The 16,836-nt window shown below is 36.0% G+C and overlaps 1 long non-coding RNA gene across 1 annotated transcript in view; it reads right to left on the bottom strand.

The window, feature by feature from the left end:
* The window catches only part of LOC131413538 (uncharacterized), a 32,234-nt gene that overhangs the window by 5,050 nt on the left and 10,348 nt on the right, over positions 1–16,836 (bottom strand). The window lies entirely within an intron of this gene.

Below are 16,836 nucleotides of genomic sequence, written 5' to 3'. Positions count from 1 at the left end.
AAATATCCCCAACATCAATTCTCTATTTCTTCACATTTATATTTGGTGGAGAAAAGTAACCTTGGCTTGAGTATTTTTAGTTCTGACATCTTCATTCTCTCTTTCTTACTGCATTCATAGCACCCATTTCATCTCACTTCAAAACAAACCCAACCATCTATATTTCAGAAGATATTATACAGGCTCCCATGGGGTGCTAATTTAAACAGAAAATTAGAATAACATTTCATCTAGGATAGAAGAATGTATGCAGAGACCTGTCACTGGGAACTCTACAAGTTTAGAACCAGATAGTGACAATTCTGTGCCCCTCCAGGTAGCTAAGTGTGGACTAGTTCTACGGAGAAGAAATAGAGCCCAATCGATTGTTAAGAGGGAAGTAGAACACCCAGATGGGAATGAGGGTTATGAACATTCCAAGCTGTTACCATGCGTACAATGCTAGCCACTAACTGAATTCCTAAGGCCAGTGCTATTGTAGAAACATGCAATAAATCTTAGGACCTTGCCTAAATCTGCAAGCAGTTGAGGTGTAACTAAGAAGATAAGACTAAAAAAGAAGGCCTCCCTGATTCCATACCTGGGCCCTGCTAATGCCAAACGCTAACGGGAGTGAAAGTCTACCCCTGTTGGTACTTCTGTGTGGTCAGAGAGACCTAGAGTGCAGAGAGAATAACATGGAGCAGGTGACAAGGATTCTGACAGCAGAGGACATAGTGCAGCTGACAAAACCATGTGTGACACCATGTGAGAAACAGGCACTTTGAGAACTTGGGGTGCCAGGGGCCTTTTGGCGGTTTATGCAACAGTGTGGCACTGAGTGAGGATTGCTTAACATTGCTTATTTCCTTGTGCATTTCTAAAGATATATATTTTCTCTAGTGTGTCTGGCATATTTCCAAATTGAGTACTATACAAAAGAAAGGTTATTTATTTATTATTTATTTATTTTTTTGATGAGGAAGATTCACCCTGAGCTAACATCTGTGCCAATCTTCCACTATTTTATATGTGGGATGCCACCACAGTATGGCTTGATGAGCAGTGTGTAGGTCCGCGCCTGGGATCTGAACCCATGAACCCCACGCCGCTGAAGCAAACTTAACCACTATGCCACTGGGCAGACCCCCAGAAGGAATATTTTTGAGGGGATAAAGGTGAATTGGATCTTAATCCAATGAAAATATATATGGCAATGTTATGTAGTGAAATATTAAATTGCTTTGTCTTCATTGAAATTCTCTTTTACTCATTAATTAGAAAGCCAGCTTTGTGATACTTTGCCTCAAGTAATATTTTCAGAATGGCAAAATGAAGCAACAAAAGGTTTCTGATATTTCGTGCAATTTGTAAAAGGCTAAATCATAGAAGAGGAAATTCTTATCTTGGGGCCCACAGATGAGAAATTAGGGGTTCTGTGAACATGAATGTAAAAAATATCATCATTTTTTCTCAATTAGCCCTAACTACAATTTAGCATATTTTTCAATTAAGAATGTAAAAACAAATCCCAACAGTACTAACGATACCTGGAACTCTGTTACTACAAGAAATTACAGATATTTTATATCACATCACACTTGATACAGATACCTCAGAATAACCTTGATGATTATTACTAGTTCAAATCACTCTGGTTGTAAGATCCACCTCTATATCCATCACATTTGTTAATGTTAATGAATGTACTCAGATATTATCATATCACAAACTTGTTTAAAATATTTTGATAATGGTCTTCTTTTTGTTTTTTTTTTTTAATACATTAGTGACGTTACTCTGAGGATGGGTCCATAGGCATCATCAGAGTGTTAGACTGGTGTATGGCACACAAAAGGCTAGGCACCTTGATTTGTAAGGTGATCTGAAGTGTTAATGTTCTTTAGAGAGCTCTTGAACTGGGAAGACAGATGACAGTGAATCCCATAAACACCAGAAGCCTAGGTAGCGTGTCTAGGCAGAGTCTTGGGAGATGCCAAGTTCCCAAAGGGAACTGGCTAATTTAACACCCAAGAAAAATGTGTTCTAGGCACTGAATGTCTCAGACTCAGAATAGAGTCTTATTGTCCCTGAAATGACCCCAAGTCAGTTGCGGGCTGCCTGGTCTGAGAGGACATATAAGGCAGAAGAATGGCTATCTCAGGTAAGACTGGAGAGCAAGGAATACGATCAGTGGGTTTTCCCAGTCGCTTCACAACTTCATTAAGACCAAAACCTCACCATACTGATACCCTGTTTCTTTGGCCTCGTGCTCTTGTTCAACATTTAATCTCAAATAGAATGACTGGGTAGAGAAAATTCTAGGCTGCATTTTTGGCTCATTTGCAGCAGGTGTATAGTAATAATATTCTCACGGATGGTAATGTCTAAAAGTGTCACAGAATCTTTATAAACTTGGTGCCTTGGGAACACAGGGTAAGACATAAGTTGATTTAAACAAAAATTTATAAAAAATTGTTGATCATGTCTATATTTGGATCAGAGATACGAAATTATTACACATGATATTTCTAAAAAGACATCTGGTCCTTTTGTACCATAAGCATCTTACTTTCAATCCTTATAAATGTAGTCATTTATTCAAAGTCTGTTAATTCAACAAAAACGAACTTTATCAAAACATGGAGGTTTATATATAAACGGGAAACTTTTGGTCTTACTCAGTGTTTGGGGGTGTGTATGTGTGTGTTTGTGTGTGTGCACCTGTGAGTGTGCATGTATGCACTTTTGTTAAGTGAGTAGTTTATGTCTTATGGGATCCATGTTGGCCAAATTTAAGTGCTAGCTATTGGTCTTGTGAAAGATTAATAAATTCTCTGGCTTTTTCTTTCTTTACTGCGCAGGAAAGGCATGTTTCTCTTTTTCCATCTGTGGTCATTCTCTACTGTGCCATAAATAAAGTCAACAGGATCTTTGGTTTACCTCCCTCGGGTGCTCTGAATCACTCTCCTAAAGCTGTTATTATGTTGAAGGACATGGATCCTAGTACATTTACTCAGAATTTGCTTTGAGCTTTTCCAGTGAACAGATATGAATAAGCCCTTAATTTTCCAATCATTTGTTTTCCTTCCACAGTAAAAGTTAGAAATAAGAAATAAGAATAGAAATAAAAGTACGAAATATATTCTGATTTTTAGCTTATTTTCTTTTCCGAGTTAGACTTTCCCTTGATTTTCAAAAATCTTGGGTACTGAAAAATTCCTCCAATATCAGTAAAAATTGCTAAGTACCAACACAATTAGGAAGGGAGTGGAAATTTTTGTTAATTAATTGTGAATTCTGCCAAGTGCAATATTCATTGTTGCGTGTTGCAAGATACATTAACAGTGCATAATTTTAATGAAGTATGACAAATCATTTTTCTCAGAAAGTGTGTATGCTTTAAAAAGTAAATAAATTCTTGGGGCAGGTTTTCCTCATTAGTGAAAGGTTACCTACACAAACACTTTGTGCATAAAGACCAAACAGTGATGAGAGCATTGTCCTTACTTGCCATCCTACCCTTTCTATATTTCTCAGTTTGCTTCACTTTTTTATCTAATGAGCCATGAATTTTCTGATTGCATAATTAGCCAATAAAACTTGTAAAAACATTTTATTAACATTTTTGGAATGTGCTGCCATATTTTGCCTGTGATTACCAGACATACCGGCCAAATATGAAGATCTACCTAACATCTAATAGTCAAGGAAATTCAGAGTGTGTCACATTTCTTGAAACTGGAAACATTTGGTAGCAGTAGTGGGGATAGGAAGAGAAAATAGTTTCCTTTTATATAATCTCATGAGTCTATTTCAGGAATACAGACTTCCTTATATCTCAATTTACGTGTTACAAAAGAAAAAGAGAGTTAGTCTTGGTGGTTGGTAAATTTCGATGTAGTTCCAATAGAAAAAAAAATGTTAGTTCTAGCACAGAAGTTTATTAGATGTTGACAAATAAATAACTCTGAAAATTCAAAGGAAATTAAGCAGAAGAATATTTAAATCATAAGTCTTCTGACATCTACAGTAAGAATTATGAAATTTACTTGTCACATTAGAAAGTCTGGAGTTAAATCAATCAGAGCTCGTTAATCTGTCAAGAATCTTCTTGTTGACCTTAGTAATCTGTTTCATGTCACCCTTTTCTTTATAAGAATGTCAACAAATTTGACACATAAATTTTTTCAGTCTATTCTTTCTTCCAAAATGTTCTTATTCTTGATATGTTTCTGAGTTTGCTTGTTTTTTTCCCCAAAGGCAAAACACACGGTGTTTCATACTCACAGACAATAAACATAGCATTCAATTTGGAAGCAGATTTATGAATTACCTGATTAGACTCATTAATTGAAAAGGTGTCATGAATATAAGAGAAACTCAATTCTATTTTTACTCCCATCCATGGGAATATTATTTACTATACACTTGTGCTAAATGAGTAGAGTGTTATCTACTCAATCCTTGTATTTGAGATTAAAAGTTGAACAAGAACATGAGGCCAAAGAAACAGGGTGCCAAACAAGCAAGGCGTAGAAAGAAAAACCAGTGAAGCCCAGCAGGGCCCAGCCACGTGCTTCTTGTCAAAAACTCAAATGTTTTCCATGAAGTCACAGAGCACGGTCCACATGGTGAAGGCTTTACCTCGAGGTTATCACAATCACTCCAAAAGAAAGACTAACAGAAAAACAAACACAAAGACAGCAAAAGCAGCTGCTCCATGCATTGTGGAATCGGTCTTGCATGCTTGTGAGAAAATGCTTGATGTCTGAGCACAGTGCATAGACCCCTGCTGGCCAAGCAGAGGAAGCCAGCAGGGCGGATGTGGCAGCAGATGGACAGAGGTTCCATAAAGCTGGTGCGCAGAGAGCAGTGAGTATGACAGGGCTAGAACCTCAGATGGGGAGACAGTGACAGGGATTCCAAGGGGCCCTGTGAGTTTTCCAGAGAGTATATTATTTTATGACATGCTCTGGCACACATATATGGGAAGCTGACCACTGGCCTGTGATGAAACGTAAGCATATTTTCCAGCACCTCAAAATCTATTAGGTAATTGATTAATGCATATACAAAAAATTCAAGAAAGATAGCTCTTAAAATCTTGAGAGTAAAGACCACATGGCAGTTTACAAGTTAAATATTTTGTAGTAAGTGATGTAATGAGAGTGTAATGAAAACTATATTTTTACGTATTTGAAACTATTCTTTCAGCTAATTTTTTAGGTTAAGTGCAGTTACTTTTCAATTCCCAAACAAGAATAATAGATTGTAAACCACCGTTTCATTCACAAGAGCCAGACACAATCCACTGAGGACACATTCTAAGGATACTTGTGATTTTGAGTTTTCTGAGATAATTTGAAAGGATTCCACCTAGTCCAGATCTCTGGAACGCCCACAACATAAACCCAAATTGCCAGTGTCTTCCAAGTATTTAGGACTATAAGTGGTAAAATTCACATGCTTTGCATGTATCCCAGTACAAGTCTGCATTCCTGAGGGCAAGAATTAGGGGCAGGAGGAGATAAGGAATGCTATGCTTTAAAGTTTGGGAAAAAAATCAACACAACATAAGAGTTGTAACTTCTTAGTCAAATGTCTTGATTTAGATGTGCAACAATGACCTGAAGATAAACATACATTTTTCTAACTACACCAAAATATTTCAACTTAAAATCCCATTTTACATAGTTTAATTATGGATAAAGAGGATTTGGTTAGTTCAGAAGAGCTTCTCTGATATCAGAACTGGAGGAGTTGGTAATGAGATTATCTGATCATGGTACCAGGTACCTTTAGTACCCACTGAGGTGTCTGTCATTCAAGATACATTGTGAAGTTAATATGATTAATAATGCTTTGGGAAATTAAAGAGATCCATAAATGCTATTCATCTCAGAGTTTTTATGGCAAGATTTTCCATTTGCTCTCTTTCTGAAAACCAATTACACATATGTTGGAGACCCTATAGCTATGATTTATTTTTACTAACTTTCAAATATTCTGTCTCTTTTTTTCTATAAAACTTTGATAAATTTTCCACAGTCCTGTCTGTTAGTCTCTCTATAGTTTCATCCACTCTACAATTTTAGACAAATTATTCACCTTATATAAAAATCATGCCTATATTTTTATTCTTGAAATTTCAGATTTGTTCTTTTTTGCATTTTCACATATTTATTTCATGAACTCTTAAATATATTTTTTTCTTTATCTCTTTGGGTGATTTTAAGTTGATGGCTGTATATTCTATTCTAATAGGATTTTCTTTGCCGGATCTTTTAACTAATGTTCACAGCTCTGGAATATCTCATGAGATTCCTAATATTTATTCATAATCCATGGAATTTTCTCCCAGCACATCTATGGAATAGAATTGAGGTTGCATTTGTCATGACTCCATACAATAGATTAAGAAACAGGTCTTTAGCAGCTCGTTTCATGGTTTATGTAAGGTAGAATATTGCAGACTATTGAAAGTACAGACTCAAGCTTCATTTCAGGGAAACCTTTGCCCTGGGCCCAACCAACGGCTAGCTGGGTATTCCTGGTCCACAGAACAAAGGTAAAAATGAGTTAACATGAACATATCTAAACGCAAGAGAGACTTGTAGATGCGGTCTCTACGTGGGTGACTGTGTATACAGGAAGAAAGGAAGGTTGGACTTTGAGTAAACAATTAGCAACTGTCATAATTTGTAAATAAACATTTAAGATGTACACTCTAGAATTTGTTTATATCGTGTGGGTTTGTTTTGAAAACTCCCTTTTTTTAAGAGCTGTATATGCAGTTCTCTTTAGATTTTAAGTTTTCTTATGTAATTTTGGAAATTAATTAACTAATTAGTAGTTGAAGTGATTAATAAAGTGTTTAATATTATGATTTAAGGATACAACATCGTAAGCGAAGCAGGTTTTTATGTGATAAATATCTTGTTCTTCACTTTCATGTAATTTCAACTATAGAAGCAATAAGAGACCTATTGAACTCACAGTAAATGTGACATTTACATTAGAAACACTGACAACATTGTTTTTTTTCCCAATAGACACCTAAGATCTTCAAATGTCTTGTTTCAGTTTCATGTGCCAATTGTGATGACTGAGCTCATTCACTGGCTTCTTAACGATTTAAAACTTCTATTCCAAAAATATTTTAAATGCAATGTATTGAATCTTATATAGTTTGTGAGTTGGTTGTAAAACAAATAGTTAAAGTTGCCATTTAGTTAGTTTAGAACTAACTTCGTAGGTAAACTCTGAACTGGATCCTGCCTCAGCCATTTATTAGCTGTGTGATTTTGAACAAGTTTCTTCACTTTTATGTGCCTCAGTTTCCTCATCTAAAAAATGAGTGTGCGTAGAATACTTGCAAAGCGAAAAATTCAGTTCTGTCTACCTCCTATAAGTCCCCTTTACTAGTCACACAGAATACTTCATATCTGACACTCTGGTCACCAAATGAATGGGAGTTTTTCCCCACAACAAGCAATTCTCTGACACCAGCTGGGTGTCCTACAATTGTAACTCAATTCTGATGCTATCTACCCAAAGATAGCATCAGATCCCACAGATCACACAAGACTGTCCCCACTCCATCTTCAGACACCAATCACAAGTCCAGGATGTCACCTGTGCTTCTGACCAATGGGCTACAAATCTGAGGTTCCCACAACCCTCTCCTTGGGTTCAATTAATTTGCTAGAGTGGTTGACAAAACTCAGGAAAACTGTTTACTTACTATTGACCAATTTATTATAAAAGGATATGATAAAGGATACAGATGAACAATCAGGTGGAAAAAATGTGTAGGACAAGGAATGTGGGAATGGGCACGGAACTTCCATGCCCTCCCTGGGAGCACCAATCTCCCCACACCTCCACCTGTTCACCAATCTAGCTCTCTGAATTCCATACTATTGGGACTTTATGGAGGCTTCCTCATATAGATGTGATGGATCATTAACACTATTTCAGCCCTTCTCCCTTCTAAGGAGAATGGGTGGTGGAGCTGAAAACATCAAGGTTCTAATCATGACTTGGTCTTTCCAGTGACCAACCCTCATCCAGGAGCCCATCCAGAGTTGCCTCATTGAAACACAAAACACTCCTATCACCCAGGAAATTGCAAGAGCTGGAGGTCAAGGACTAAGTATTAGAACAAAAAATGCTCCTAGTGGTCTTATCACTTAGGAAATGACAAGGGTTTTAGGAGCTCTGTGCCAGGAACTGGGGGCAGAGACCTATAGATATTTTCTATTATATCACAATACCTAACACATATGATTTTGCTTTTATCATTTTTATTATTCTAGATTTAGAATATAATAAATAACTCTTTGTTAATAGATAGTTCTATATTGCCCCAAGCACTAAACTCTAAAATTAAAGCTTTGCTTACTGTTTTCAACCAAATAGTGCAAGGAAATAATTTTTTTTTCCTTAAATCTATCAGCTGTGTTTCTAAGTCTATTCTAAATAAATGTGCTGCCTTGTGATTTTGATATATTTATTTTTTCCTCAGTTTGTGTATTTGTTCTTTGAAGGCAGGGACTATATCTAAAACATATGGAAAAACATATAATTATTGACATATTTTGAGTTGCTAAACCAATAATGGCATATTGTACACACCATTCTACAGCATGCATCTTTCACTAAATGATATATCTTGAGTATCTCTTTATATTGGTACATAAAGATATGACAATATTTTTTTCTCCAACATTTTATTTTGAAAATATTAACATCTGCAAAGGGTTCAAAGAATAGAACAAAGATCAGCAGCATAACTTCAACTTGTGTTCAGCAATTGTTAACTTTTGCTCTATTTGCTGTACTTCTTCTTATAGGAGTATGTGTGTATGTGTGTCTGCTGAACAATTTGAATGAAAGTTGCAGACATTATGACATTTTACTCCCAATTACTTAAGCATGTGTATTATGAAATATCAAGAACATGGATATTCTTCTATTTAACCTTACACCATCATCACTACAAAGATACAGAAATATTTTATGCTATAGACATCATATTCAAATTTCCTTTTCTACCATAGTCAAGTATGTTTGTTTATTTTTTCTTTTACAATACATGATTCTCTCAAGGCTCCTCCAATGCATTAGATATCAGAGCTCTTTAGATTCATTTAATATAGAACAAACTCATTGTTTTATTTGAGGGCAAGGGGATTATTACTAATGATATCATGAAGAGTTCAGGTCACATGTCTAGATTGTGTTCTACTGACTAGATTCAAGTTATAGGTAAAGATACTAAAAATATATCTTACTTTCCATTGTATCACTTCAAAGGGCAAGATATAATGAAGAGACATCAGTATGAAATAAAGAATGGTGAACAAGATGTCTATGATATTGGTTTTTAATGGAATTATCAGATTTATTTCCTAATTAAACATGTATATATTTCAACTCTATCCACTGAAAGAAATTAAAAGGCACTAAATTCCAATTGCCAAGAGTGTATCAATGGCCAGAATTTGGCTTTTAAACACCATTCCCTATGAAATGGCCATATATCTGGGGCAGGTTAAGTTTGAGATGAGCCTGGACACCTTATTGCTTCATAAAGCAAAGAAATGCTCACAAACAGGAATAATCCAGAAGGACATAAGAACTGACATATATCCTCACATTTGGTACAATTTTGAAATCAAAAGCCATAATGATGGTAATGAATATTGACAATTAAGTTAAAAAGTAGCTCGTGACACCATAGAGCTACTTAAAATGACGTTATGGGATAGAATTTAAAAAACTGTTTTTTACAGAGGGAAGCCAAGTTATACGTGTAGAAGAAATTATAAAAGAAGACACACCCAAGTTGCACCCACCAATGTAATATTCTTGACTCAGTCAAGAATCATCAATTGATGCTAAAACCACTGGATAAAGAGTTGCTTGGGAACTTGACAGTCATAGGTTCTCAAAGAATCATATCACAAATTATTTATTAATTACAAAGGGAAAATACATCACTAAAGTTGAGAGATCAGATAAACATCTCTTTAAGCATATCATAAAACCTAGTATCACTAATAGCGAAATAATGCTGGATATATTGCCTTAATCAACTTAAAATTATATCACATCACAGGAAGGTAATATTATTCTATTCTCAAACTATCCTAATTTCAGCTTTTTCTAAAACAAAGAGTATGCTATATTTAAATATCTTATTATATGGTACAATAAAAATAAATAAGAAGAGTAAATGTAATTTCTTAGTTGGCAACGTATTCTGGGTGTATAATGCACAGAAGAAACTAAAAAGAGTTTCTCTGAGGATGCATAGAATTTAATAAAGAAATGAAAATACTAATTTTCATGGAAATGATTTTAGCATAGTCTCATCATGATTTATTTTTTAAATATATTTTTAAATATTTGATTTAGGCATCAATAAATTAGCAGTTTAATATAAAAAACAATTTTCAAGTAAATATTTTTTAAAAGGTCCTAATAAATGCATTTTGAGGCTGTTGAGATAGTGAGTTAGATTTACCATGGTTGTCAGATGAACTTTGTTAATATTTGGATCCATCCCTGCCATTCTATGTTCTCCTCTGTACCCCAGGGAAGTACAATCTGGAAACTACATTTCCCAGGCTTCATTGCCAGCAGGATTTTTCTTGATGTCCTCCAATAAAAGCTACTCATATATTACTCATATATCATATATGTTATATCTGGAAGGTAGAGGATAAGGAGAAACCATTATTTTTTGGCAGTGATTTCAAGCCATTTTTGAGCACCATGTAAGTACCACTTTAGTACTTCTGGGCATGTGAGAAACTTGGAGATGGCTTCCCTTATTATCAGAGATTCCCTGAAAGCAGCTTCCATCATATTTGCCTCCTAGCCTTCAATCTTCTGTGTAAGCCTATAGCTCCCTGAGTTAAACCTCCTCCTAATTTAAATAGCTTAAGAGCCTTCTGTTTTCTGACCAACTGGTACAGTATTAGATTGGGAATTGGTTCAAAGATGGTTAGGTTTAAAGAATGTAATGATCACACTGCTAATAGAAAATGCAACACTGGAAGTCTATCGTATGCAATGGCAAAATAGTTATTTAAATCATCTCCTGTAATTGCCTGGTCCAAAGTTCCTATAGAAGGCAACGCTATGTGATATCAAGTTGTTCTTGCACTAGAACCTCTTGGTAAGAATGATGGCTACCAAGGAAAAGCAAGATTAGAGGATTAGTGAAAAAGAAGTCTGGAGAAGAGAAAGGCACAGCATGTGAGGATATCTGTGACCCATGTGACCGCTCACAAAGGGGCATCCACAGCAAAGGAAGGTTACAATAATCAGGTGGACAAGATGGCCCATTCAGGGAATGTCAGTCAGCCTTTTCCATCAAGCCTGTGCTTGGCCAATGGACACACGGACTAAATGATATTGGAATTTGGAGATGAATGTTATGCATGGGCTCAACAAACAGCTTTCTCTTTACCGTGTCTGGCCAGGCTACCTCCAGTGCTGTATTCCCAACCTGTGAACAGAAGAGACTGATAATGTGCCTCTGCTGTGACACCATTCTATGGCAAACTAACCATCATTTGGTAATAGGTTGATTACATAGGAATCTTCTCATCACAGAGCAAGCACTTTTTTGGAATATGGATATGTATTTCCCCTCTACAGTGCTACAACATAATAGTGGGGTGGAGCATTTCTGGAGCTCAGAGGAGTTCCTAGGTTGCCTATCAATACTTCTGTGTTTGAAGATAAATGCTAATGAACGATCGTAGCAACACAATATGAGAAAGATAACTTATGGCTCAGATCTTTCTGGAATGAAATTTTGTCATCACATGAGCTCAAGAACCATATGTAGCTGAGATGTTGACTGAAGCCAAAGGAAATATGGTATAGATAGTGGAAGAACATTTCACTTAAACGCTGCAGGTTCTTGTCTGGTTGAAGAAACAAAAGCTACAGTGGCTATGAATATTTTTCTTTCTTTGTTATGTATATACTTTTATATGTTAAACATTTTTTTCTCTACTTTTTCCCCACAATGGTATATAAGGCACATTGGTGGTGGTGATACTGATTTAGGCCTTAAATTACAGGATATCAAAGGAAAATGTGAAGTAGTTAGAAGAGCAGACTATCACTCAGAGATGAATATATAAGGATATTGAACTTTGAGTCTTCCATTTTGGGTGAGAAGTTGAGAAAGTCTTTATTTGGAAGAAGGATAGATGCATAATGTTAGGCAGAGTGGCATATTTATCTTGGAAGATAAATATGCACAGAGAGGAACACATGAACAATGAGTATCCAAAGGTATGGACTGTGCTGGATATTTTTTCTTTTTTCGTGAGGAAGATTTTCTCTGAGCTAACCTCTCTTGCCAATCTTCCTCTTTTTTTGCTTGAGGAATATTAGCCCTGGGCTAACATATGTGTCAGTCTTCCTCCACTTTGTATGTGGGTTGCTGCCACAGCATGGCTAGACGAGTGGTGTAGGTGAGCACCTGGGATCCAAACCCGTGAACCGGTGCCCCCAAAGTGGAGCACGCTGGACTTAACCACTATGTCACGAGGATGGCCCCCTGTGCTGGATATTTCTTTTCTCCTTCTGAGTTCTGCCCTGCACCTCAGGAGCCAGAGTCTAGAAATTCAATTTCCTGGAATCCATTTGAAATCAGGGTTCTGGCTAGATTCCACCAATTGGAACCATATGCATGCAGACCTGGAGTTTTACTTGTAGCTTTTAAGTATTATGCTGAGAATCATCTTTCTTAATACTGTAGGTACCATACTGTAGACCATTGGAGGCAACTTCTGAAATCCTTCACTTCTAACCCTTCAATACTTAGGTAACCCTCCAGTTCTCTGTATAATCTATTCTATCAAAATACATATATCAAAATATGTATTTAATTGAAAAACTATGTATTAAGCAGAAGCTTCTAGATAGAGTATTTGAGTATTAAATTTGAGTAACCCCAAATGAAATGAGTTTTGTTAGTTTCTTTTTGTTTAAAAAAGTCTATTCACTTAAAAATATATCTTTTATTAAAGAAAATATTTGCTCTGTTTATCAGGGATGTTGATAGTAGCAATTACAAAAATGTATCAACAGTAAGATCTTCATGGTTTAAATTAGAAACCAAAGTCCATGGAAGTTGAGGGGCTTGTCCACGGTGGACTCTGCTAGTGTTGACTGATGTTAGAGCCCATTTTTCTTATTTTGAATCCAGGTTCCTTTCAAAGTTACTACTTACTTCACAAAAAATATAAATCAAACCCATTACTCTTCAATAAGTAAATACACACCAGAATTTCTCGGCACCACAATGCTGAGTAGAAAGAAAGTAGGAATGTGTCTTTCAAATGAGGTAAAAGGGAAGGACATTTAGCAACCTTTATATTGGAAGCATTGACAATGCAAAAGGTAATGTGAGATAATTTTTTAATTCTGTAATTTCCATCCCAAATTCTGTGGAATCAAGGGTGAATTGTACATTTAGAAATTGGAACTGATATGGCAAGAAGGATCTTGAGCAAGAGGATGAGAGTGGAGCTAAAATACTAAAGCATTGTGCTCTAGCTGGCTGTTTCTCAGGCACCGAAGCTGGATCGGTGGTGCAGCCAGTTCATCACATCATTTTATTCATTTCATTTTCCCCACCCACTCGCTTTTGGCCAAAACAAATTCATTTGTAAAATATTCTTTCATATTGACATAGCCTTGGGCACCAAAGGAATCAAGACTAACCACAATATGTACATATATTTAAGTAATTTAGTGCAAATTTTAAAATGATTTTTATTTCTAACACATATTGGTCCAAATGGAAGTTTCTCTATTATTTTTTTTTTGGAAAGATGCATTTCACTTTATGTCTTTTGCATAAGATAACCTACACTTTTGAAATTAACATAAACAGACTTTGCCCCATTAACTATTTTACACGTTTAAATTGATAAATTATTTAATATCTTAAAAATATTAATCAAATATTACATATCCTATGGAAAGTATCTTAAAATTTTGAAATTGAATTAATGTTGATCTTTTGTTAAATGTATTTGAATGTTTGGAAGTATCAGAGATAGTAAGTCCAAAAGGAACATCTTTGCAAGGAGCTGATGTTTACAGAAACTGAGTGGTCCCAGTTAACCTGGAGAGAAATATTTGGTTTATTACCAAACCAAGTAGTAGTAGTGATTAGAAGTTATTCCTTTATCATTCTTCAACTATTTTTATTAATGCCTAAATATTTCACTTAAGAAGTAGAAAATATTATTTGGACATTTTCACTGTTCCTGAATATCTTAGTTTGGATATCTTAAAAAACTATCTTGAGGCCAAATATATGTACTGTTGCTTTATTGCATGGGTCAGGGGGCATGGTCCAATCTTAGAGTGAGGAGAAAAAAGATTAAGGCAGGAGAAGAGGGAAAACCAACACAAGGAAGTGTGTTAGCAAGCCTTAGCTTCACCAGAAAACACTCCTACTTGTCTGCCACAGGAGAAGAGTACTGGATTCATGTGGACACTATCTCTGACATCATTCCCTCCGCAATCAGGAAGGGAGAATAATTTACCCACCGTTCCACTCTCTGGTCCCCCATTATCAAAGGATACCTCCACCCCAGCATAGAAGCCCTGAGGGGGGAGCAGAGCTACAGCATGTGACCTCCGGAGGCAGTAACAGAACTCAGTGAGCCTCTGCGGTGGAGACCTAAACTTCCACTCCATGGTCTGAGGATGGCTACAGAATTTTTGGAGCCCGTGTGAAATGAAAATACGGGCCCCCGCCCTTAAAAAGTTATTAAGAATTTCAGAGTGGCACAGCAGGGCATTAACCACAGGTCACACGTGCACAAAGCCATCTCTGCTATGGCTGACACAATGTTATTGGTTGCCAGGTGACCTTCCTGGAGGGTGACAAAGATTCTCTCCTTGACCAAACTCTAGCCAGGGTCCTCTGAACTCTCTTCTTGCCTAGGCCTTACAGTTGGCCTATAAGGTCTTGAACAAAACACTAACATAGTTTCTAACAGCCACATCCCTAGGATGACCCCAGCCCCCCTTAAAGCGTCTGCCTGAGAAAACTCAAGGCTGCCAATAGAGTTTACTGTTTGTTCCAGCCAACGCCTATCTCCCAGTCTCTGTGGGAGGATAGAAGCCTCAAGTCTGCAAGCACCAGTTGACAAACCCATATGGGTTTCATGTGAACCACCCCACCCTCCCACTTTCTGTAACTTTTCACTTCTCTGACTCCACTGAGCCCCTGCTCACCTGCTCCCTAGACCCTCTTCTCCCCTTAACTCCCTGTCACCTCTGTACAAACCGAAGTTGAGTTCAGTTCATGTTGGACTCTATTCCCTCTTGCAATAGAGAATTACTGATTACAGTCTCTCTTTACCACTCTAGCTAGTGGCCAGCTTCGTTTATCTGTGACAAGGTTCTCAGTAGCATTGAGCAGAACACCACGGCCCAGGGAGTCTGGCAAGGTCCTGAGTCAGGATCTGTGGCCCCGAAAGCCTAGTTTTTGAAAGAAAAACTTTTAAATTGGATGAAAATTGCTGCTGTTGCACATCTCTTGTTATCTTCTTCATTATTATTTCTTAAGAACATTCATTATTTTTAGTTTTTCATTGAGTAAACTCTGTAAGTCATAAATCATTGGCAGTTATGACAAGTTTGGAAAACATTTAACTTATTGGATTTCCAGGCAGAGAAGTCTTTTTTTTTTCCTTTCTTCAAATTCATTTCCAAATTTGTCTGTGTCACATTTGAAGCATAGTACACTTCCGAGATAATATCGGTAAAGCATAATGGAATTAAAACATCAAGGACCATTTGTCTGAAGGCTTACACCTGATTCAAATACTTATATGATTTTTTTCCTTCCACCTCTTAGTACATTTTTAGAAGTTGGACTTTAAACTACAATTTCTGGTATTAGCCTTCAGTGTCATATAAACAGTGTCTTTTTCATATTTAAATCTTATCCCATATAGTCTGAATATTGCTTCAAGTAATTAAAAAGTGGTGATCTTTTAATATATACATTAAACAACTGCATTGGATCAATTTGAATAAATCAGGTCTTATATGAATCAAACTTAAGCATGTGAAGCATTTAAAAAATATTTCTTATAGGCATGCATGTTATACAAAAATAAAAGTTTTTTTACTTAGAAATGTATACAAAATTTAATGTATAATTTTTTAAAGGAGAGAAAAAAATCAGTTTGGTTATTTTATTGTTTTCACCATTAATTAGCTCCTGCCCAATTAAGTAACAACTTAAGGTATCAATATGTTTCTTTACTATTGCAAACAGCATTCATAATGGCATCTTCTTGAATATATTAGCATCGTATTTTTCTATTGGTTTTACAATCTTGATTTTAAAAATTGCATAATTTATAATACTTTGGAGGATGTTTTCTTTTACTCTTAAACACTGTGTCTCCCAGATATGCTGTATAACGATATTAAAATTCAATTAGATAAATTTGGGCTAATTTAAAGTTGTATATCTTCCTCAGAGAATGAAATTACATATGAAAAGACGAACTGACGGTTTGAACACATCATCTACACACATATAAAGTATTTACAAACCCATGAATTGGACCCCACGCATATTCTCAATTGCTGCCCTGACTTCCAATGTCTTTTTTCTCTTCCAATTCTTTATTCTCATTGTTGTCACACTGATAGCATATTTCATTAACTAGACTCACTATCAGACTTTTAAGTTCTTCAGAGACTTCTCTGGCTTGAGAGGTTAGCTTCTGGAAACCTTTTTTCCTACATTTTTTCAATCAAGAAATTTAATTGAATTTATTGAAA

This window comes from Diceros bicornis, chromosome 14 (genome assembly GCF_020826845.1).
Source record: "Diceros bicornis minor isolate mBicDic1 chromosome 14, mDicBic1.mat.cur, whole genome shotgun sequence".
In the NCBI taxonomy this organism is placed as follows: domain Eukaryota; kingdom Metazoa; phylum Chordata; class Mammalia; order Perissodactyla; family Rhinocerotidae; genus Diceros; species Diceros bicornis.
This window is presented reverse-complemented; position numbering and strand designations above follow the sequence as displayed.